This window comes from Salmo salar, chromosome ssa26, assembly GCF_905237065.1.
Source record: "Salmo salar chromosome ssa26, Ssal_v3.1, whole genome shotgun sequence".
Classification (NCBI taxonomy): domain Eukaryota; kingdom Metazoa; phylum Chordata; class Actinopteri; order Salmoniformes; family Salmonidae; genus Salmo; species Salmo salar.
In genome coordinates, this window is record NC_059467.1 from 48634310 (window position 1) to 48657064 (window position 22755).

General features: G+C 46.3%; 1 pseudogene; it reads left to right on the top strand.

The window, feature by feature from the left end:
• Positions 1 to 261: 261 nt before the first annotated feature.
• LOC106592180 (junctophilin-3-like) overlaps positions 262 to 22755 on the top strand; it is a 33772-nt pseudogene continuing 11278 nt past the window's right edge.

The window sequence follows — 22755 nt, forward strand, 5'->3', positions numbered from 1 at the left end:
GTTTCCCACGCCAATAAAGCCCCTTGAATTGAATTGAATTGAGAGAGAGGTAGAGAGGAGAGAGAGAGAGAGGTAGATCATTAGGGAAAGCAGGATATATCCCCAAAGGGCCAGCGTAGTGAACCGAACACATACTGCTCTTCCCCTGTCCCTGTATCCCTATCTCTTTAAGAGCCTACAGGAGGAGGGAGGGAGAGAGGGAGCATGTGGGGGAGGGGTATTGGATGGGGTGGAACAGTCCTTCAGTAATGAGCAGATTTTAGAGCGAGAGAGAGAGAGAGCAAGGGAGAGAAGAGACCGAGAGACCACCACCATATGACTTGTGGGAAACTGGATATATTAACGACCCAGACATAAGGGGCTTGAGCTCTAAAATACAGAAGATAAAGCGGAAAGGAAGACAATCATTATATATATATATTTTTTTGTTGCATCAACCCTCCTCCCATGTTGTTCAGGAGAGACTGCAGCTCCATCGCTACAGCGCAGCAGGAGCACAGTGTGGAGGAGAGGAGGAGGAAGGAGAGAACAAGACAGAAGAATAGAGGAGCAAAGGGGAAATACACAGTCAGTTAGGTCGTCTGAGGTGTGTGTGTGTTCAGTGTGTGTGTGTGTGTGTGTGTGTGTGTGTGTGTTTATGGATGTGTGTGTTCGGATGTTTCCAGCCCATTCTATAGCTATAGCCCATCTGTTTATTTTTGGGGCGTACTGGTGCGGTACGATCCCTCTCCTGTCTCTATCCTCTCTCCCTCTCCTGTCTCTATCCTCTCTCCCTCTCCTGTCTCTATCCTCTCTCCCTCTCCTGTCTGTATCCTCTCTCCATTTCTGTGTGCCAGTACGGCACAGCTAGACGGGTGGTGGTGTAATGTCTGATTGAGCTCATCAGGCTGTGCTCGCTGTGTCGCTGCTGCCGTCAGGGCCTCTGGGACTATTAGAAAAGCCTGGGCCTAGCCTGTCTGGAGCGCCCCAGCCAACGGAGAGGTGAGTGGGTTAGTGCCATCCCAGCTGGCGAGGCTGTGTAGAGGAGGGTGGAGGAGGAGGAGGAGGAGAGGAGGAGGAGCGCATACAGCCTGCATGCCCATGGGAAGCAGAATGCTCGGCTGGCAGTAGCATCTAACATCCTTAACGTCGCGCCAGGCCCAGATCCAGACCCTGCCACCTCCCCTGACAGACAGACGAAACCTCTCTCTCCATTCCAGGTGATGCTCTCTGGACCAAGTCCTGCTCTGTACAAGACGGGGAACCTGTTTTTGATTCCATTATCATAAAAAACCCAACAACAAGAAGGTAAAGGGAAATACTACGAGATATAAACCTCCATGATACTACCTCCATCCTCGCCTCCCGGCCCTGATCTTTCTGTGTAAACCTGATTCTCTCTTCTTGACGTTCTGAGGATTTTGCCTAAACCTGTTTCATGCATGTCCACTGGAGGCAGGTTTGACTTTGATGACGGGGGGTCGTACTGTGGAGGGTGGGAGCAGGGCAAGGCCCATGGCCGGGGGGTCTGCACAGGGCCACAGGGTCAGGGGGAGTACGCTGGGGCCTGGAGCCACGGCTTCGAGGTCCTGGGCGTCTACACCTGGCCCAGCGGGAATAGCTACCAGGGCACGTGGGCGCAGGGGAAGCGCCACGGTGTGGGCGTGGAGAGTAAGGGCCGCTGGGACTACAGGGGGGAGTGGACGCAGGGCTTCAAGGGACGCTACGGCCAACTGGAGAGCACGGTTAGCGGGGCCCGTTACGAAGGGACCTGGAGCAACGGCCTGCAGGATGGATACGGGACTGAGACATACTCCGATGGAGGTAAGGAAGGGACACACCAAGTCATCAAGCTGAGGTTGCTCTTACTATGCAGCGCACTTGTATTCATTCTATTTTGGTTTTAAGACACTTTAAAACTATAAGGGTCACTCTACCCTCTCCTTCTCCTTCTCCTGTACCTCTCATCCTCCTTTCAACCCTCATCCCATTTCATTCTGTTCTCTCCATCTCTTTTCATACAGTATCTCTACCTGCCTCCCCTTGTATCTGAAACGGTTATCCATATCTGAGACCTATTTCAGCTGGGATTGATAACAATATACAGATCACCTCCCCAGTCAGCAGTAATAGGCCTGGAACATACACTGAATCAGAGAGGAGCCCCTGCAGACTGGCACTAGATCCTAGAGAACATCCAGGACCAGGTCTGGATCTGGGCTAGCTGAATCAGAGAGGAGCCCCTGCAGACTGGCACTAGATCCTAGAGAACATCCAGGACTAGGTCTGGATCTGGGCTAGCTGAATCAGAGAGGAGCCCCTGCAGACTGGCACTAGATCCTAGAGAACATCCAGGACTAGGTCTGGATCTGGGCTAGCTGAATCAGAGAGGAGCCCCTGCAGACTGGCACTAGATCCTAGAGAACATCCAGGACTAGGTCTGGATCTGGGCTAGCTGAATCAGAGAGGAGCCCCTGCAGACTGGCACTAGATCCTAGAGAACATCCAGGACTAGGTCTGGATCTGGGCTAGGCTCTATGTGTGTGCAAGCTTTACAAAGACAGAGTATGTAGGCTATTTTGCTATTTCCAGTTCGGTAATAAAGTGGTGTGAAAGCAGAACACTTAATGTGGGCTAGCAGTATAGTACATGTTACCACGCAAAGACAAACAATGATGCTGCCAGTAATGTCAGCTAACTGAAATGCATCAGTGTTTATACATGTATATAGCATCTGACTGCCTGCCACCATCTTATTTGAAGCCTGTTGAATCTTTATATCCTCTCAGCATCCATCTCTATTCCCCAACCCTCTATTCCTCCCTCCTCTATTCCTCCCCCTCTATTCCTCCTCCTCTATTCCCCCTCCTCTATTCCTCCCTCTATTCCTCCTCCTCTATTCCCCCTCCTCTATTCCTCCCTCCTCTATTCCTCCCCCTCTATTCCTCCTCCTCTATTCCCCCTCCTCTATTCCTCCCTCTATTCCTCCTCCTCTATTCCTCCCCCTCTATTCCTCCTCCTCTATTCCCCCTCCTCTATTCCTCCCTCTATTCCTCCTCCTCTATTCCCCCTCCTCTATTCCTCCCTCCTCTATTCCTCCCCCTCTATTCCTCCTCCTCTATTCCCCCTCCTCTATTCCTCCCTCTATTCCTCCTCCTCTATTCCTCCCCCTCTATTCCTCCTCCTCTATTCCCCCTCCTCTATTCCTCCTACTCTATTCCCCCTCCTCGATTCCCCCTACTCTATTCCTCCCTCCTCTATTCCTCCCCCTCTATTCCTCCTCCTCTATTCCTCCTCCTCTATTCCTCTCTCTATTCCTCCTCCTCTATTCCCCCTCCTCTATTCCTCCCTCCTCTATTCCCCCCTACTCTATTCCCCCTACTCTATTCCCCTCCTCGATTCCCCCCTACTCTATTCCCCCTCCTCTATTCCCCCTACTCTATTCCCCCTCCTCTATTCCCCCTCCTCTATTCCTCCTCCTCTATTCCTTCCTCCTCTATTCCTTCCTCCTCTATTCCCCCTCCTCTGTTCCCCCTCCTCTATTCCTCCCTCCCCTATTCCTTCCTCCTCTATTCCCCCTCCTCTATTCCTCCCTCCTCTATTCCCCCTCCTCTGTTCCCCCTCCTCTATTCCCCCTCCTCTATTCCTTCCTCCTCTATTCCTTCCTCCTCTATTCCCCCTCCTCTGTTCCCCCTCCTCTATTCCTCCCTCCCCTATTCCTCCCTCCTCTATTCCCCCTCCTCTATTCCCCCTACGCTATTCCCCCTCCTCTATTCCCCCTCCTCTATTCCTCCTCCTCTATGCCTCCTCCTCTTTTCCTCATCCTCTATGCCTCCTCCTCTATTCATCCTCCTCTATTCATCCTCCTCTATTCCCCCCTCCTCTATTCTCCCTCCTCTATTCCCCCCCTCCTCTATTCCCCCTCCTCTATTCCTCCTCTGTTCCCCCTCCTCTATCCCCTCCTCTATTCCCCCTCCTCTATTCCCCCTCCTCTATTCCTCCCTCCTATATTCCCCCTCCTCTATTCATCCTCCTCTATTCCCCCTCCTCTATTCCCCCCTCCTCTATTCCTCCCTCCTCTATTCACCCTCCTCTATTCCTCCCTCCTCTATTCCCCTCTCCTCTATTCCCCCTCCTCTATTCCTCCCTCCTCTATTCCCCTCTCCTCTATTCCCCCTCCTCTATTCTCCCCTACTATAACTCTCTCTCTGCGTTATACCACAGACGCCTCTGTACTGTAAATCGCCATGGTAACGCAGAGACAGCAGGTCAGCGTGTCACTGGAGACTATCTGTTTTCTGCGCCCTGATTGGTGCTTTGGCATTGTCACTGGGGTTTTCTGACTTGGGCGCAAAGGGACAGTTTGAAATTGACTGAGGTGGGCCGGTCCAAAATAGGGGAGGTTTGTCAAACTTTTTGTTTTGCTTTGGGGAGGGATGGGGGATGTTTATTTATTTGTATTATTAGGCACAGGGGAGGGTAGTGCATTTTTCCCTGGTTTACATTCCCCATTTTGCAGGTTTAACTACATCATTTCTTCAATATAGCTACATTTCCTCATCTGCCTGCAGGCTCCTCCCCTATCAAGGTTTTTTGGTATTTCCCTTATGCTCTACGCTTTTCTGCACGCTTAGTATACAGTGAACTCTATCCTGCCCTCTATACATAGTGACAATAGTGGTAGGTGGATCTTTTGTCCAGATCTGCAATATGCTAACTAGCAATCATACCACACGTAAAATCATCCAAATCTGCACCAATTTTGTACATAAATCCACAAGCCCGTAGAGGAATAGCTGATGGGCAGCGGATTCCCTTATCAAAATAGTAAATAGTGAATAATTTAATTAATCTGAATCTATTGTTTTTAAACAATTATTTCTTGACTAAATTAATGAATGTGCTTCGCCATTGTAGTAGATGTGGTTTTGGGTTAAATCAAGGTGAATCGAATCATGGGAATCAAAATAATAATTTGTGAAAGGCTTTCGACTCTGTCAATCACCACATCCTCATCGGCAGACTCAATAGTCTTGGTTTCTCAAATGATGCCTCGCCTGGTTCACCAACTACTTCTCTGATAGAGTTCAGTGTGTCAAATCGGAGGGCCTGTTGTCCGGACCTCTGGCAGTCTCTATGGGGGTGCCACAGGGTTCAATTCTCGGGCCGACTCTTTTCTCAGTGTACATCAATGATGTCGCTCTTGTTGCTGGTGAGTCTCTGATCCACCTCTACGCAGACGACACCATTCTGTATACTTCTGGCCCTTCTTTGGACACTGTGTTAACAACCCTCCAGACGAGCTTCAATGCCATACAACTCTCCTTCCGTGGACTCCAACTGCTCTTAAATACAAGTAAAACTAAACGCATGCTCTTCAACCGATCGCTGCCTGCACCTGCCCGCCCGTCCAGCATCACTACTCTGGACGGTTCTGATTTAGAATATTTGGACAACTACAAATACCTAGGTGTCTGGTTAGACTGTAAACTCTCCTTCCAGACTCACATCAAACATCTCCAATCCAAGTTAAATATAGAATTGGCTTCCTATTTCGCAACAAAGCATCCTTCACTCATGCTGCCAAACATACCCTTGTAAAACTGACCATCCTACCGATCCTCGACTTCGGCGATGTCATTTACAAAATAGCCTCCAACACTCTACTCAGCAAACTGGATGTAGTCACAGTGCCATCCGTTTTGTAACCAAAGCCCCATATACTACCCACCACTGCGACCTGTACACTCTTGTTGGCTGGCCCTCGCTTCATACTCGTCGCCAACCCACTGGCTCCAGGTCATCTACAAGACCCTGGTAGGTAAAGTCCCCCCTTATCTCAGCTCGCTGGTCACCATAGCAGCACCCACCTGTAGCACGTGCTCCAGCAGGTATATCTCACTGGTCACCCCCAAAGCCAATTCCTCCTTCGGCCATCTCTCCTTCCAGTTCACTGCTGCCAATGACTGGAACGAACTACAAAAATCTCTGAAACTGGAAACACTTATCTCGCTCAATAGTTTTAAGCACCAGCTGTCAGAGCAGCTCACAGATTACTGCACCTGTACATAGCCCATCTATAATTTAGCCCAAACAACTACCTCATCCCCTACTGTATTTATTTATTTATTTTGCTCCTTTGCACCCCATTATTTATATTTCTACTTTGCACTTTCTTCCACTACAAATCTACCATTCCAGTGTTTTACTTGCTATATTGTATGTACTTCGCCACCATGGCCTTTTTTTCCCTTATCTCACCTCATTTGCTCACATTGTATATAGACTTATTTTTCTACTGTATTATTGACCGTATGTTTGTTTTACTCCATGTGTAACTCTGTGTTGTTGTATGTGTCAAACTGCTTTGCTTTATCTTGGCCAGGTCGCAATTGTAAATGAGAACTTGTTCTCAACTTGCCTACCTGGTTAAATAAAGGTGAAATAAAAAATAGAAAAAATAAAAATAAAAATCGCAAAGAGATAAAGCAATCAATTTAGCTGTAACCTTCCTTTCGAATTGTGTCGCTGCAAAATTCATTACCCTGACTGATACTCCAACACCTGACACCAATATAGTGGATTAGGAGGGTTACCCTGACTGATACTCCAACACCTGACACCAATATAGTGGATTAGGAGGGTTACCCTGACTGATACTCCAACACCTGACACCAATATAGTGGATTAGGAGGGTTACCCTGACTGATACTCCAACACCTGACACCAATATAGTGGATTAGGAGGGTTACCCTGACTGATACTCCAACACCTGACACCAATATAGTGGATTAGGAGGGTTACCCTGACTGATACTCCAACACCTGACACCAATATAGTGGATTAGGAGGGTTACCCTGACTGATACTCCAACACCTGACACCAATATAGTGGATTAGGAGGGTTACCCTGACTGATACTCCAACACCTGACACCAATATAGTGGATTAGGAGGGTTACCCTGACTGATACTCCAACACCTGACACCAATATAGTGGATTAGGAGGGTTACCCTGACTGATACTCCAACACCTGACACCAATATAGTGGATTAGGAGGGTTACCCTGACTGATACTCCAACACCTGACACCAATATAGTGGATTAGGAGGGTTACCCTGACTGATACTCAATCCCTGGTCCCTATGGCTGTCATTCCAAACCCCTGGTCCCTGTGGCTGTCATTCCAAACCCCTGGTTCCTGTGGCTGTCATTCCAAACCCCTGGTCCCTGTGGCTGTCATTCCAAACCCCTGGTTCCTGTGGCTGTCATTCTAAACCCTGGTCCCTGTGGCTGTCATTCCAAACCCCTGGTCCCTGTGGCTGTCATTCAAAACCCCTGGTTCCTGTGGCTGTCATTCTAAACCCTGGTCCCTGTGGCTGTCATTCCAAACCCCTGGTTCCTGTGGCTGTCATTCTAAACCCTGGTCCCTGTGGCTGTCATTCCAAACCCCTGGTTCCTGTGGCTGTCATTCAAAACCCCTGGTTCCTGTGGCTGTCATTCTAAACCCTGGTCCCTGTGGCTGTCATTACAAACCCTGGTCCCTGTGGCTGTCATTCTAAACCCTGGTCTCTATGGCTGTCATTCTAAACCCTGGTCTCTATGGCTGTCATTACAAACCCTGGTCTCTATGGCTGTCATTCTAAACCCTGGTTCCTGTGGCTGTCTTTCCAAACCCCTGGTCCCTGTGGCTGTCATTCTAAACCCTGGTCCCTGTGGCTGTCATTCCAAACCCTGGTCCCTGTGGCTGTCATTACAAACCCCTGGTCTCTATGGCTGTCATTCTAAACCCTGGTCTCTATGGCTGTCATTCTAAACCCTGGTTCCTGTGGCTGTCATTCTAAACCCTGGTCTCTATGGCTGTCATTCTAAACCCTGGTCTCTATGGCTGTCATTCTAAACCCTGGTCTCTATGGCTGTCATTCTAAACCCTGGTCTCTATGGCTGTCATTCCAAACCCTGGTCACTATGGCTGTCATTCTAAACCCTGGTCTCTATGGCTGTCATTCTAAACCCTGGTTCCTGTGGCTGTCATTTCTAAACCCTGGTCTCTATGGCTGTCATTCTAAACCCTGGTTCCTGTGGCTGTCATTCTAAACCCTGGTCTCTATGGCTGTCATTCTAAACCCTGGTCTCTATGGCTGTCATTACAAACCCTGGTCTCTATGGCTGTCATTCCAAACCCTGGTCACTATGGCTGTCATTACAAACCCTGGTCCCTGTGGCTGTCATTCTAAACCCTGGTCTCTATGGCTGTCATTCCAAACCCTGGTCTCTATGGCTGTCATTCTAAACCCTGGTCACTATGGCTGTCATTCCAAACCCTGGTCACTATGGCTGTCATTCTAAACCCTGGTCACTATGGCTGTCATTCTAAACCCTGGTCTCTATGGCTGTCATTCTAAACCCTGGTCTCTATGGCTGTCATTCTAAACCCTGGTCTCTATGGCTGTCATTACAAACCCTGGTCTCTATGGCTGTCATTACAAACCCTGGTCACTATGGCTGTCATTACAAACCCTGGTCTCTATGGCTGTCATTACAAACCCTGGTCTCTATGGCTGTCATTCTAAACCCTGGTCTCTATGGCTGTCATTCTAAACCCTGGTCTCTATGGCTGTCATTCTAAACCCTGGTCTCTATGGCTGTCATTCTAAACCCTGGTTCCTGTGGCTGTCATTCTAAACCCTGGTCTCTATGGCTGTCATTCTAAACCCTGGTCTCTATGGCTGTCATTCCAAACCCTGGTCACTATGGCTGTCATTCTAAACCCTGGTCTCTATGGCTGTCATTCTAAACCCTGGTTCCTGTGGCTGTCATTCTAAACCCTGGTCTCTATGGCTGTCATTCTAAACCCTGGTTCCTGTGGCTGTCATTCTAAACCCTGGTTCCTGTGGCTGTCATTCTAAACCCTGGTCTCTATGGCTGTCATTCTAAACCCTGGTTCCTGTGGCTGTCATTCTAAACCCTGGTCTCTATGGCTGTCATTCTAAACCCTGGTCTCTATGGCTGTCATTCCAAACCCTGGTCACTATGGCTGTCATTCTAAACCCTGGTCTCTATGGCTGTCATTCTAAACCCTGGTTCCTGTGGCTGTCATTCTAAACCCTGGTCTCTATGGCTGTCATTCTAAACCCTGGTTCCTGTGGCTGTCATTCTAAACCCTGGTTCCTGTGGCTGTCATTCTAAACCCTGGTCTCTATGGCTGTCATTCTAAACCCTGGTTCCTGTGGCTGTCATTCTAAACCCTGGTCTCTATGGCTGTCATTCTAAACCCTGGTCTCTATGGCTGTCATTCCAAACCCTGGTCACTATGGCTGTCATTCTAAACCCTGGTCTCTATGGCTGTCATTCCAAACCCATTATACTGTCACAATCATCGCTATATGAGCCGTGACAGAATTCCTACCAAGTGGGTTCACCCTATTGGCACGATGCATTAGGGGGGTTTTCCTTTCACGCCAATGACCCGGTTTCACTTCCTTGTCCTGTCGTTCAGTACGTTGGTGTCAGAAGTGGGAATACCAAAAGGCTAAAATATCTTGGTGAGGTCGCTAGCTGTTGTACAGAAGGTGTTTAGTATTATTACAAGGGGTACAACTTTTATTAGATTTTTGATAATTATTTTTTTCTCTTCGCTGGCTCGCCTTTCTACATTTATAATAAATTTAGTGCTTTTTTATTTGTTACGCTCTGTGTTACACAAATTTAATATTCCATTGAGTATGTGTTAACTATTTTTAGGCAAACTATGCCCATCCTTTTCCTCCTTATCATAATGGTATTGCTTGTTCTTTTAACATATCTTTCTCTGCAACTTTGTGGAAACTTAATACTTCTCAACTATGTATGAAATTGATTTAACTGGCTGCTTGACATATTAGCCTTTTTTTCTTAATCTAATTATCAAAAATAATAATGATCCTCCCTAGACTAGCCTACAACACGATAATCCTCCATAGACTAGCCTACAACAACACAATGATCCTCCCTAGACTAGTCTACAACACAATAATCCTCCCTAGACTAGTCTACAACACAATGATCCTCCCTAGACTAGCCTACAACACAATAATCCTCCCTAGACTAGTCTACAACACAATAATCCTCCCTAGACTAGTCTACAACAATAAAATGATCCTCCCTAGATTAGTCTACAACACAATAATCCTCCGTAGACTAGCCTACAACAACACAATGATCCTCCCTAGACTAGTCTACAACACCACAATACAATGATCCTCCCTAGACTAGCCTACAACACAATGATCCTCCCTAGACTAGCTAACAACACAATGATCCTCCCTAGACTAGCTAACAACACAATGATCCTCCCTAGACTAGTCTACAACACAATGATCCTCCCTAGACTAGCCTACAATACAATGATCCTCCCTAGACTAGTCTACAACACAATGATCCTCCCTAGACTAGTCTACAACACAATGATCCTCCCTAGACTAGCCTACAATACAATGATCCTCCCTAGACTAGCCTACAACAACACAATACAATGATCCTCCCTAGACTAGCCTACAACACAATGATCCTCCCTAGACTAGCTTACAACAACACAATACAATGATCCTCCCTAGACTAGTCTACAACACAATGATCCTCCCTAGACTAGCCTACAATACAATGATCCTCCCTAGACTAGCCTACAACAACACAATACAATGATCCTCCCTAGACTAGTCTACAACACAATGATCCTCCCTAGACTAGCCTACAATACAATAATCCTCCCTAGACTAGCCTACAACACCACAATAATCCTCCCTAGACTAGCCTACAACAACACATTAAAATGAATACTACATTATTGTTTTCAAGTGAGTGAAATACTGTAAACTGAAGTGAAAATGTCATTGAATAATGGCTGAAAAGCCCTGTTATTTGAATGTTTCATTCCATCTGGATGAATTGTGGGTCTACTCTTGATCTAGATAAGGCACAGTACAGGACAGTCTGGCTGTATTTTTACTGCTGATACTGATGTGCTGTCTGTTGCCCGGCATCATTCTCCCAAGTCGTCCTATATTGTGTAGCCACACAGTCTTATGCTCCCAGCAGGCCCAGTTATTCAGGAAGGATTAAGGCGGGTTCTGCCTCCTTAACAATCAGATTAGCTATTCCTTGACCTCAAACACTTCAATATTGTCTTAATATTGGTCACTTAACTTAACTTTAAAAATGTATTCATTTGATTAGGCTACTTAAAATGTATCCTGTAGGCTACCTGCGCATGTTCATCCACTCCACTGTAATATAAAGAGACATCTGTTTAAAGAGACATCCCCCCCCCCCCCCCCACACACAATAAATGTCGAACTGTCCCTAATCTAGGCCGTTTGATAACCAAAGCAACTCCATTGCACTAAACCGGGATGAGCAGAGAGAGGCAGGGAGGGGTGCCGGGAAGGAAGAGAGGTAGATAGAGTGAGGGAGGAAGAGAGGTAGAGACAGGGAAAGGTAGAGAGAGGGAGAAAGAGAGGTAGAGACAGGGAAAGGTAGAGAGAGAGAGAGAGAGAGGGGTCAATAAGTGATGCAGAGGGGACCATGGAAACAAGATCCGTCGCTGCTGCATTGGTGTAGCTAGAGGTTGTTTACCAGCGTAGCCTTTAGTCTACTGTCAATATACCGCAATGGTTTACATACCAGGAGATAACCTTAGTGTTATTTGGTTTATGAAGTAGCGTAATAACACTCCAGAACAAGATAAATATAAATAAAAATAAAGACTGCGTCACGAGAGAGCACCCCTCTCTCTTCGGTCTCTCACCTGGGAGACCGCAGACAGATTAATATAGCACGCACGAGTTGACACATTTTCCACATCCCAATAAACGTGCTATTGTCGCTATACCAACAGCTACACAAGTAATATTGTGTGAAGTGTAGGCTAATAACATGAATCGGTATTTACATGGGGTCGGCGCAGCATAGATTTGTCTGTTGCGATCTACATTTCAGCACCATGGACAGGTCCCGATCTCTTACACTTTGACAGACACACCACAGCGAAGATTCATGACATGTCATTCCTTTGTTTTTAGATGATTGAAATGGGGGGGGGAATACCGTTTATTAGTCATATACCGGCCACTAAAACGTGTATATGTTCGTGTTAAAAGCCTCACTACTGAAATGAGATGAAAACGCTCTTTAAACAATCTATTGTATAAAAACAACATACGACAAAACTGATCATTATTTGATGATCAGTTTTGTGCGGTTCGTGATATTTACACTGTTGTCATGACATGATGTGCAGTCCGTGATATTTACACTGTTGTCATGACATGATGTGCGGTCCGTGATATTTACACTGTTGTCATGACATGATGTGCGGTCCTTGATATTTACACTGTTGTCATGACATGATGTGCGGTCCGTGATATTTACACTGTTGTCATGACATGATGTGCGGTCCGTGATATTTACACTGTTGTCATGACATGATGTGCGGTCCGTGATATTTACACTGTTGTCATGACATGATGTGCGGTCTGTGATATTTACACTGTTGTCATGACATGATGTGCGGTCCGTGATATTTACACTGTTGTCATGACATGATGTGCGGTCCGTGATATTTACACTGTTGTCATGACATGATGTGCGGTCCGTGATATTTACACTGTTGTCATGACATGATGTGCGGTCCGTGATATTTACACTGTTGTCATGACATGATGTGCGGTCCGTGATATTTACACTGTTGTCATGACATGATGTGCGGTCCGTGATATTTACACTGTTGTCATGACATGATGTGCGGTCCGTGATATTTACACTGTTGTCATGACATGATGTGCGGTCCGTGATATTTACACTGTTGTCATGACATGATGTGCGGTCTGTGATATTTACACTGTTGTCATGACATGATGTGCGGTCCGTGATATTTAACCCCTGTGTGGTGTTCATGTTTTTGTTATTCACCCGATGTTCTCGGGTCTGATGGACCCACAACATTATTGGGGTTTTAAAACAATACAGCCATAACAATTTAAGTAAACATACTTAATACTAAATACTTAGATGTTGACTTGTATCAATTACAAGCAACATAGACAGCATACATGGTTAATATAGACAGCATACATGGTTAATATAGACAGCATACATGGTTAATATTTGCCATTTACCTCTGCTAGATCACACTTATCAATAAAAGTGCTATTCTTTTTTTTAAATAAAATGTAATTATAATCAAGACATGGGTGGAATAAATCATGTTTATCTTGAATAAATAAAAATGAAATAAGGTTTTCATCACTATTGATGTTTATTGCTTTGAACTGAACACATTGGAAGGACAAATTTTACATACAGTATTTTATGGGAATGATAAATGAGCCCCATTGAACACAAATTAAGGCCATTCGACACACCACATGAGAGACAGAGTTTCTGTGTGTTGCAAATGTATTTATATAAGGGCACAAAGCGAGACCCAGATGCAGACATGGAAGGCAGATGGTTTGAGTCTTGATATTTATTAAATAATCCTAAAGGGGTAGGCAAGAGAATGGTCGTGGACAGGCAAAAGGTCAAAACCAGTTCAGAGTCCAGGAGGGACAGAGTGGCAGGCAGGCAGGCTCGAGGTCAGGGCAGGCAGAATGGTCAGGCAGGCGGGTACGGAGTCCAGAAAACAGGCAAAGGTCAGAAAAACGTGAGGACTAACAAAAGAGAATAGAAGCAGGAGTAGGGTAAAAACACTGGTTGACTTGGAAAACATACAAGACGAACTGGCCCAGAGAGACAGGAAACACAGGGAGAAATACACTTGCACAGAGAGACAGGAAACACAGGGATAAATGCACTGGCTCAGAGAGACAGGAAACACAGGGAGAAATACACTGGCCCAGAGAGACAGGAAACACAGGGAGAAATACACTGGCCCAGAGAGACAGGAAACACAGGGAGAAATACACTGGCTCAGAGAGACAGGAAACACAGGGAGAAATACACTGGCTCAGAGAGACAGGAAACACAGGGAAAAATACACTGGCTCAGAGAGACAGGAAACACAGGGATAAATACACTGGCTCAGAGAGACAGGAAACACAGGGATAAATACACTGTCACAGAGAGGCAGGAAACACAGGGATAAATACACTGTCCCAGAGAGACAGGAAACACAGGGATAAATACACTGTCACAGAGAGACAGGAAACACAGGGATAAATACACTGGCTCAGAGAGACAGGAAACACAGGGATAAAAACACTGGCTCAGAGAGACAGGAAACACAGGGATAAATACACTGGCTCAGACAGACAGGAAACACAGGGATAAATACACCAGGGATAATAAGCGACACCTGGAGGGGGTGGAGACAATCACAAGACAGGTGAAACAGATCAGCGTGTGACAATTTATTGCACTTGATGCATGAAACTGTCTTCCTGTCCTTCTTGGGTCCACACACATCGCAGCGCTTCTTCTTGTTGCTTGTGGCTGTAATCTAGAATGATGAAAACTCCTAGTTCAGGGATTTTACTAACATCTCACTCACTCACTCACTCACTCACTCACTCACTCACTCACTCACTCACATATATAGTTACAGCAGGCCAAGGTAGGATAGTCAGACACACACACATGCAACAACATCACTCACACTTACTTCCGGTATTGGAGTTGTTGGTTCTGTGGGTCGGGCGGATGGGGCACCAGCATCCTCCTCCTGAATCCTCCTCACGATGGCTGCAGAAGCTGGGGTCCTTGGGATGTGACACCTCCTCTGAATTTGAGGTCTTTCCAATGCTTTGCCCAGCTCTTCGAGAAAGAGCCATCTCCTCTGGAGCTTCCCTCTGTTCCAATCTGGGTTCAACGCCTGCCAGATGACAAACTCGTTGTACGCCGAGATGTCCAAAAATGTTGAAGAGTATCCCAAGTGGCCAGCGTAGGGTTCTTCTTTTGCAGCTGTAGCCAATCACCATCTTGTCTAAATTGTCCACCCCTCCTTTGTGGCATTGTAATCCATTATGATTTCTGGTTTTTGATATTCCTGGCCACAGATTCTCCCATCCCTATGCAGAGTACTCATGAGTACCACATTCTTTCTTTGGCAAGTTGGACACTAGGGACGTGTCGGCCGTGAACACAAACTTGGAGGAATTGATAGGCCTGTTCCGTGTATTCAACAGCTCTGGCTTGTTTTTTCGTAATGTTCCTACTATCGTCAGCTTCCTCTTGAGGAGCTCCTCTCCCACCTTGTGCGAAATAAAAAAGTTATCGCATCCTGATGTTGTGGACACGGAGTCCCTGTGTCTCGTCCAGGACAACACTCATCCCTTGGTTCTTCTTAGGGGCTCCGCCATCTGGCTTCCCCATGTACACTTGCAAGTTCCACGCATATGATGAAGCAGCATCACAGGCAGCCCAGATCTTGATTCCATATTTTGTGGGTTTAGACGGTATGTACTGCCTGAAGGGGCAGCGGCCCCTAAATGGCATAAGCTGCTCATCAACAGTAACGTTGGGCCCAGGGTTGTAAAACAGGGGAAGCCTGTCCATTCACTTGTCCCACACTGACCTGATTGCAGCTAGCTTGTCTCTCTGCCGCCGAGCTGGTCTTGTGACTTGGTTATCAAAGCGGATAATTCTGGAAATCTGCCAATTTCTCCATCCCAAAGGGATTCTGTGGATTCCCCATTGGATCTGAAAACACCAACAAGGATAAGAACCCCAAAGTATGCACGTAAATTAGTTTGGTCCAACTCCTTCCATCTCTCTCCAAAAACACACCTTCCCTCCAAATTAGTGCAGTCCAGAATGATTTTCTGGATGGTGTCTGGGATGAACAGTTGAAAAGAAGACTTTATGTCCTACACTACTTGTATGAAATGAGTACTCACCATCCGCGTCGGCCCTGGTTGCATCTTTATCCCATTAGCAGTCATGCGGGGTGGCTCATTCCTTGGGCAAGAACACCATTCAATTTCACCATTTGTTTTACATCCATATTTCTCCTCCTGTAGGCTGCTGATGAGCTGGTTGCTAACGGGCTGGTCCTGGGGCTGGCTGAGGGTCAATCTCATCCTCTTCTTCCAACTCACAGTCAGACTCCGAATTGACAGAGACATGATCCTTATATCTTTACATTTCTTCATCTTCCGTTCCTTCCACACTAGCTTCTCGCTCTGTAAAAAAAAAAATTCTAAGGCCCTCTGAGCAGAGATTATTTTTGTCATCCTGATTGATTGTGGTAAGGAGTCATACATGCAAAGCTATTTATTTGTTGTGTCCCTCCCCCAATTTGCACCTGGCTGGGGTAGACTGTGGGAACATACTGAATTTTTAACAATGTATCAAAATAATGTATCGAAATAATATACTGTAATAACATTGTGCAGGTTCCCGCAAGACATTGTGTAGTTTCACACACTACAAAGGGTAAAGAGTGGGAGACAGGCAGGGAGACAGACAGACAGGCAAGGAGACAGACAGGTTCTTGGTGCTGTGTGTAAACAGCAGGCCCAGGGAGGAGGAAGACAGAGTGAAGGCAGCAAACCTTTTTGTTTCATTTTTACTTGTTTTCACCTACACACACACTTTCCCACACTTTTATTACCCTGCGGTCCAGCTGACCTAACACCACATATGTAATATAAATGTGTAGGGGGTTCACAGTGTGCGTTCAATGAAAATGAGCCAAGGCCAATGAGTCTCAGGTTGAACAAAATAATGAATTGTATCATTTTTATTTGAGTAAACATTGAAAATGGGTCCCACAGACCCGAACACCACACAAGGGTTGTCATGGCATGATGTGTCGGTCCCTTACTCCTATAATGTCCCCATATTGCTTTCATGTATAGATAGTCGTTTCAGACCAGTCATCCCATCATACAGTCCTATTAGACCCCTTTCACCTGAAGTAAGCCAGGTAGTAGAGCTCGAATGTTGATGTAAGATAATGTCTCTCTCTTTTAGGCCCTAGTTGATTAAAACGGAATTAACAAACCATGTGTGTGATATCAGTTAGTCACTTCCTGCTACCCAAAGTGAGAATTTTCTCCCAATGATTATACAATGTCACAAAGCATGCAGGTATAATGCTTTATAACTTGTTATAAGCACTAAGAGCCTTTAATAATGTCTCATAATAAGCCTTATGTTATGCCTCTTTCCATCCATGCACATTTCTGGGGGGGTGACCTAATTGATTTTGTGGTTCAATGCATGCCCTCAGATCGCCCTATAATTTGACCCTTGACCTGTGACTCCTTCCTATAGGTACGTTCCAGGGCCAGTGGCTGGGAGGGATGCGGCACGGCTATGGGGTCCGGCAGAGCGTGCCATACGGCATGGCGGCCGTCATCCTCTACCCACTCCGAACGTCCATAAACTCCCTCCGCTCCGAGCACAGCCACGGGCCCCCCACCCTGCTGGAGGACGGCACTGGGACCGCCGTCTCGCCTGCCGACGGGGTGGTGGGGGGCGGGCTGGTCGGGAGTCCTGTGGGGAGGGGGGGCTTCGCTCTAACTGCACCCAGCGAGGCTGACCGTCGGGGGAAGAGGAAAGGTGACACTTCTGATGTGCTCTTTGTGGGCAGCTGGTCGGGCTCTATGGGCTACCACTTAAATATCCATTAGCCCTGCTTTTCTAGTCTTTGATATGGACTGGATTTCCCATTGCATGTGTTATTATGTCATGCTTGTGTTTGTATGTCAGTTGTCCATTTCTGTAAAGTTGTATCATATCGTATTGTAGGATAAATAACGTTGTCGTCTCATATCCCAGGCCGTTTCCGTCAGTCGATCCTGAGTGGTCTGAAGCTGCGTCGCTCCGAGTCCAAGAGTTCCCTGGCCAGCCAGCTGAGTAAACAGAGCTCGTTCTGCAGTGAGGCCGGTATGAGCACCGTCTCCTCTGCCGCCTCCGACATACACTCCAACGCTAGCCAGGATGGCGAGCAGGGTGCTCCTGTGGATGCCACGGTCACCGAGGCCTACGCCGGCGAGTGGCGCAGCGACCAGCGGGCTGGTTGGGGCGTGAGCCGGCGCTCCGACGGTCTACGCTACGAGGGGGAGTGGGTGGCCAACAAGCGCCACGGTTATGGCTGTACAACGTTCCCCGACGGCACCAAAGAGGAAGGGAAGTACAAGCAGAACGCGCTGGTCAGCGGGAAGCGGAAGAACCTGATTCCTCTGAGAGCCAGTAAGATCAGGGAAAAGGTGGAGCGGGCTGTGGAAGCGGCTGAGAAGGCTGCAGACATCGCCAAGCAGAAGGCAGAGATTGCCCTGTCCAGGTGAGAAATAGACCCATGGTGTTGATCTCTGTTGCTGTGGTAACAGTAGTTGGGTTAAAGCTAGGGCTAAGGTTAGGCTTAGGTTTGAGAACTGGAGAAGGTGGCCAACATCTTTGTCTTTGACAAGTGCACTTATAGATTCTCTGTTATCTTGTGATGTGCCAAATGGGCCGGTTTCCAGACTAAAAGGCCTAGTTGAGAAAATCCATGAAAGGCTGTTTTTTAGTCCAGAAATAGGTTTAATCTGGGTCAGGTAAACTGTCCCTAGGGGTCCGATAGACCTGTAGTCTCAGCAACTCTTCAAGCAGTATGGTTGTACCGTACTGAGATAACAGGTCAGCCAGATTCTGGCTGAGCAGTCCTGTTGGGATCATAGTGATACAGTGGATGGCTGAGCAGTCCTGTTGGGATCATAGTGATACAGTGGATGGCTGTGCAGTCCTGTTGGGATCATAGTGATACAGTGGATGGCTGAGCAGTCCTGTTGGGATCATAGTGATACCTACCATATCTACCATTCCAGTGTTTTACTTGCTATACTTTATTTACTTTGCCACCATGGCCTTTTTGCCTTTACCTCCCTTATCTCACCTCATTTGCTCACATTGTATACAGCATTATTTTTTTCTACTGCATCACTGATTGTATGTTGTTTTTACTCCATGTGTAACTCTGTGTTTTTGTATGTTGTCGAACTGCTTTGCTTTATCTTGGCCAGGTCGCAGTTGTAAATGAGAACTTGTTCTCAACTTGCCTACCTGGTTAAATAAAGGTGAAATAAAAATAAATAAAATAAAATACAGTGGATGGCTGAGCAGTCCTGTTGGGATCATAGTGATACAGTGGGTGGCTGAGCTGTCCTGTTGGGATCATAGTGATACAGTGGATGGCTGAGCAGTCCTGTTGGGATCATAGTGATACAGTGGGTGGCTGAGCTGTCCTGTTGGGATCATAGTGATACAGTGGGTGGCTGTGCTGTCCTGTTGGGATCATAGTGATACAGTGGGTGGCTGTGTTGTCCTGTTGGGATCATAGTGATACAGTGGGTGGCTGTGTTGTCCTGTTGGGATCATAGTGATACAGTGGGTGGCTGAGCAGTCCTGTTGGGATCATAGTGATACAGTGGGTGGCTGTGCTGTCCTGTTGGGATCATAGTGATTCAGTGGGTGGCTGTGCTGTCCTGTTGGGATCTGTTTGTGGAAACATTCCACTCCTTGCCAATCCTTGTCATGCCAAACACATTTGACACAAGGAGTGGAATGTAATCAGAAAACAGGTTCTGGATGTCATTCTATCGTCAACACATAAAATGGATGAAAGGGGCTGAACAGAAAACCAGGCCATTTCCTGGAATGTTCCGGGAAAATATTATACTCACTGGAGGAACAGTCTCAAAAAGAGAACCATCCTGGTAAAGAAAAAACAGGCCAGACAGATACAGTCGTGGCCAAAAGTTTTGAGAATGACACAAATATTAATTTCCACAAAGTTTTCTGCTTCAGTGTATTTAGATATTTTTGTCAGATGTTACTATGGAATACTGTAGTATAATTACAAGCATTTCATAAGTGTCAAAGGCTTTTATTGACAATTACATGAAGTTGATGCAAAGAGTCAATATTTGAGGTGTTGACCTTTCTTTTTCAAGACCTCTGCAATCCGCCCTGGCATGCTGTCAATTAACTTCTGGGCCACATCCTGACTGATGCCAGCCCATTCTTGCATAATCAATGCTTGGAGTTTGTCAGAATTTGTGGGTTTTTGTTTGTCCACCCGCCTCTTGAGGATTGACCACAAGTTCTCAATAGAATTAAGGTCTGGGGAGTTTCCTGGCCATGGACCCAAAATATCGATGTTTTGTTCCCCGAGACACTTAGATATCACTTTTGCCTTATTGCAAGGTGCACCATTATGTTGGAAAAGGCTTTGTTCGTCACCAAACTGTTCCTGGATGGTTGGGAGAAGTTGCTCTCGGAGGATGTGTTGGTACCATTCTTTATTCATGGCTGTGTTCTTAGGCAAAATTCTGAGTGAGCCCACTCCCTTGGCTGAGAAGCAACCCCACACTTGAATGGTCTCAGGATGCTTTACTGTTAGCAAGACACAGGACTGATGGTAGCGCTCACCTTGTCTTCTCCGGACAAGCTTTTTCCGGATGCCCCAAACAATCGGAAAGGGGATTCATCAGAGAAAATGACTTTACCCCAGTCCTCAGCAGTCCAATCCCTGTACCTTTTGCAGAATATCAGTCTGTCCCTGGTGTTTTTCCTGGAGAGAAGTGGCTTCTTTGCTGCCCTTCTTGACACCAGGCCATCCTCCAAAGGTCTTCGCCTCACTGTGCGTGCGTGCAGATGCACTCACACCTGCCTGCTGCCATTCCTGAGCAAGCTCTGTACTGATGGTGCCCCGATCCTGCAGCTGAATCAACTTTAGGAGATGGTCCTGGCGCTTGCTGGACTTTCTTGGGCACCCTGAAGCCTTCTTCACAACAATTGAACTGCTCTCCTTGAAGTTCTTGATGATCCGATAAATGGTTGATTTAGGTGCAATATTACTGGCAGCAATATCCTTGCCTGTGAAGCCCTTTCTGTGCAAAGCAATGATGACGGCACGTGTTTCCTTGCAGGTAACCATGGTTGGCAGAGGAAGAACAATGATTACAAGCACCACCCTCCTTTTGAAGCTTCCAGTCTGTTATTCAATCTCAATCAGCATGACAGAGTGATCTCCAGCCTTGTCCTCGTCAACACTCACACCTGTGTTAACGACATAATCACTGACATGATGTCAGCTGGTACTTTTGTGGCAAGGCTGAAATGCAGTGGAAATGTTTTTGGGGGATTCAGTTCTTTTGCATGGCAAAGAGGGACTTTGCAATTAATTGCAGTTCATCTGATCACTCTTCATAACATTCTGGAGTATATGCAAATTGCCATCATACAAACTGAGGCAGCAGACTTTGTGAAAATTAATATTTGTGTCATTCTCAAAACTTTTGGCCATGACTGTACACAACAGTCCTTAATATGGCAACACACAGCACCAAGACAATCTACACACAGATTTAAATCTACACACAGCATCTACATCAAGTAATTTATTATCTGTCTCTCTTTCTCTGTGTCTTTCTCTCTGTGTCTCTCTCTCTCTGTCTCTCTCTCTCCGTCTCTCTCTCTCTCTCTCTCTCTCTGTCTTTCTCTCTGTGTCTCTCTCTGTCTCTCTGTCTCTCTCTCTCCGTCTCTCTTTCTCTCTGTGTCTCTCTCTCTCTGTCTCTCTCTGTGTCTCTCTGTCTCTCTCTGTCCCTCTCTGTTTGTCAGGATGAGCCACGCCAGGGGAAAGGCGGATGCAGCTGAAGGTGTGGCCCTGAAGGCTAGTGAGGAATGCCGAATGGCCAGGGTCGCTGCCAAGGAACTCTCGCCGTCCTTCCGTATCCATGGAAACGGTGAATCCAATGGTGAGTCAATCACAGAGAAATTGACTTAGCTACAGTAACTACTGTATACATGCCCAACCAACCAGGCAGAGAAAAATAATTCAAATAATTGTAGAATTTGAAGTAACTTTATTGAAACTTCCTTTACAGAGGGTTGGATTCAGTCAGGGTTGGATTCAGTCAGTAGTGTATCCAAATTCTAATTCTCTGTAAGGGGTGCGTAACCGGTGGCGGGGAAATCAGACGCAGGAGAGCAGAACTTGGTAACAGCCGGATCAGTTTAATAGCAAAACCCACGGCATAAAAAATAATAAGATATGGGTAACAAAAACCCGTCACGCACCAATCAACACGTGCACAAGCACTAACAACAAACAATCCCACACAAAGACATGGGGGGAACAGAGGGTTAAATACACAACAGGTGATTGAGGGAATTGAAACCAGGTGTGAGGAAAGACAAGACAAAACACTCGGAAAATGAAAAGGGGATCGATGATGGCTAGAAGACCGGCGAAGCCGACCGCCGAGCGCCGCCCGAACAAGGAGAGGACCCGACTTCGGCGGAAGTCGTGACATTCTCATTATATTGTCCTCTTACCTGAGTTAACACAGTGGTCTAGCTGTGTAATATTATTCTCATTATATTGTCCTCTTACCTGAGTTAACACAGTGGTCTAGCTGTGTAATATTATTCTCATTATATTGTCCTCTTACCTGAGTTAACACAGTGGTCTAGCTGTGTAATATTATTCTCATTATATTGTCCTCTTACCTGAGTTAACACAGTGGTCTAGCTGTGTAATATTATTCTCATTACATTGTCCTCTTACCTGAGTTAACACAGTGGTCTAGCTGTGTAATGTTATTCTCATTACATTGTCCTCTTACCTGAGTTAACACAGTGGTCTAGCTGTGTAATGTTATTCTCATTACATTGTCCTCTTACCTGAGTTAACACAGTGGTCTAGCTGTGTAATGTTATTCTCATTACATTGTCCTCTTACCTGAGTTAACACAGTGGTCTAGCTGTGTAATATTATTCTCATTATATTGTCCTCTTACCTGAGTTAACACAG